We start from the raw sequence: 3289 nt of genomic DNA, 5'->3' as shown, positions 1-3289 counted from the left end.
TAAGTGTAAAATAGCACATAGACCTCGCTGAGCTTGGCTCAAAGCGAGGCCCTGTCAAGTTTTAGGGGAAGCTTAGCGAGCTACTTGGATCAAAATGCACTTGTGCCAATTTTAGACCCGTTTTTAATGGACTTTGGAGGATTATTTCCCAACACTCTAAAAAGACCTTTTGCACGATTTTGACACAACTTTGGACCTAGAGAGAGCTAGGAGCCGCCGTGGAGGCCGGAGTTTATTGGGTTCTACCTTTGCTTCTCCATACTAATAATTTTTATATTTTCTTTGGATGATTTGTCGTATTTCCTCCATGTCTATGTGGAGCTAATCTTCTCGTTCTAGGGTTATAGTTCTTTCATGAACGTTGTTATTCGAATATTGATTTCAATTAATTAGTTTATCGTATTGGTTTATTTATTTAATCCTGCGCTTAATTATTTGATCGTCTAATCAACTATCGAATACTATCTTTGATTCTTAGATTGAACTTGAGAGAGGAATACTAAGATAGCAACAGGGTTAAATAGAGCAGGATCTCAACCCTGGGCATTGGGGAGTTGATTTGCGTCTAGGATAGATATATACCTAGTTCGTCTTGCTTGGTTGATATACAGGAAATATAAATGCATTTGCGTTAAGGTTCGTGACCATAGAGATATAGGCGTGAAAGTAATACAAATAGGCGGCTAGAGGACTCGAGAGATTCGTAGTCGTAATATCAACCCTGTCAATCAGTAAACTTGATAGATTAAGAATTTGAATCAATTGAAGAATAGAACGTGATTATTAGATAGCCCATATCCCTAGATTGATTTCATCGCATCGATAATACAAAAACCCGCTATTTCTTGGTTGAAGTTTATCATTTGTTTTCTTTTATTTTAGTTAGTTTATAAAAATAACCTTAAGATTTATTCTATTGTGTAGATAATTCGGATCGTTTAATTTAGTTGACGGTTAATCATAAGTCCCTGTGGATTCGACATCCGATTTCTAAAATCACTATATTACTTGTATGACCACGTACGCTTGCGTGTGCGTTTGGGAGCAACACTTCTCTTGAAGTGAATGTACATAGACAAATGTTTTCTTTATTTCTAGAATGAGTCCTGTTTAAATAAATATTGGAAGCTAAAGCTTGTATAATTTGTTTGTAGGATAAGGTGAAAGAAGTTGCTGCTGAAAAAATACAAGAAATTAAAGAGGGTATTGATGTGGACCCTATTATTAATGTTGCATTTGAGCACATTATGGGAGCAAAAGTAGGGTACATTCGTGGTCAAGGATCGAGAGTTAAGCCAGTGAGTAGGGGATCCAGAGATGACATTCAAGAGAAACTGCAAGCAAAACAAAAGGAGGTAGAAGAAGAACGTCGTAAACGAGAGTGTAGAAAGCAAGCTAATGAAAGTAAAAAATCAGCTCGAGGAGGAGCGGAAAAATCGAGAAGTCATGGAAGCTCGTTTAGTGCATGACCAAAATCTGTTAGTGCGGAAGCAAAAGCTATTAAAAGAGGGCGTAATTGCACTGGTATCACATACGCAAAGTTCCAAGGTATTTATTAAGTATAAGCCGATAAACTAGTAAATTCTACATTACTAGTAAAACTCTTGTCATTCTTACTATCTGTGTTTCTTAAGCCGATAGGCGATAATTATTGATTCAATTTGCATTCTAGAATAATATACCTGTTACTTTATATTGTATGATACTCAAATTTCACCAGGGATCACCATGAGTCCATGACTATTGAACTGCCTAATGTCATTGGATATTGAATTTCAGTTTCTGCTATTTTGCACTTTAGTCTAATGTGATGAACCTAAAATTGTTTTGTATTGATGCTTGCTGATCTGCTTGTAGTGCAATTTCTGATGCGTTTAGGTTGGATTGTACGACAAACTAAGTTCTTTAGTTGTACCATGTTTAACATAATGGACTTCCTGCTGCAATTTTTAACATCTTTACTAATTCAGCTAGTTCGGATGAGGCAAGTTCGACAAATCTTATGGATGAAACAAATACAGAAAATATTGGAAGAACTATGTGTTCTTGATGGATTGTGTTTTCTCTCATTAGCATCAGAGCCTAGGGTTTTATTTGTTTCCTACTCTTGTTTATTCGTTCCTTCAAAATCATAAAATTGCAAGAGCGAAAGGGATAGGACGTAGGAGTTTCTCTGTTTGGTGTAATTTAGAGAGTATTTGAAAGGGAAATTCTTAAAGTTTTTTCCTGCTGTTTTTCCTTCTTCAAAACTAAAATTGTTAAAGTGTGGAGATAATAGGGCCTCTTTGGTTTTGTAAAACTGATAATGATAGCATTTTATGCCTTAAAATCTATAGACTTAAGACCAGAAAGCACTGGAGGCATAAAAGGCCCACGTTGGCCACATCATTTTTCTTTTTATCCTTTTGTGAAATTTTACATTTGGCTACTTCTTCATGATATGACCACATGAATGCCATGGGATTATATTTCTAAATATGTAATTTTGTTTTAACAATAGATTAAAATCTGAATTGGTGTACTATTATGATCACTTCCTGAGGCTTTCTCCTAGTGTGGAACTCATTGTATTTCAAAAGGAAAATATAAAAATATCAATGTCCAATAATGTCACTGTGAAGAAATTTGTTCTTCTACAGGACCTCCGGTAAGGACTCATTTTTTAAGACTTGGTAAATCCAAAACCAGATGATACCATGATGATCTCATATTGGAATTTTATCAAATTTTCGGAATGATTCAGTGGCGTTAGAACATGGTTAAATCTCTAGTAATGTTCGAATTCCTTAATTTTTTTTTTCGTAAAGCATATTATGAATCATATTGTGATAAAGAAGAAGGTAATATCAGTTATTAACTTATTATCTTTCTATAGTTAAACAAAAGGAGATAGTTAGACAATTTGTATTCTAACACAATAATATCTTTATTTTTTATTAGTGTGCCAATGTAGGAAAGAATAGGAAGAGAATATTTTTCTTAGAGAATGCTCAAGTTGTATTAGGCTACTTAAGGCCACTTGAGATGATAATAATCATCAATTACATCTCTATTTATACTACTCAAAAAATCAATTCAAAAGTCTTGCACAAATAACTAGATAAATGTATCATAAACTCCTAAAAGATTTCTTGAAATAATAAAGGACTCCTAGAAGACATAAAAGTCAAGGATAGTATCCTTGTGAATGCATTAATTCCAATAGCCAATTATTCGAAAAACACTCAATTTTATCATTTTGATTTAATGGGCATAAACATGAGAAAGTTATAAGCCAAAAAGAAGTATT

Source organism: Lycium barbarum, chromosome 2, assembly GCF_019175385.1.
Source record: "Lycium barbarum isolate Lr01 chromosome 2, ASM1917538v2, whole genome shotgun sequence".
In the NCBI taxonomy this organism is placed as follows: Eukaryota; Viridiplantae; Streptophyta; class Magnoliopsida; order Solanales; family Solanaceae; genus Lycium; species Lycium barbarum.
This window is presented reverse-complemented; position numbering follows the sequence as displayed.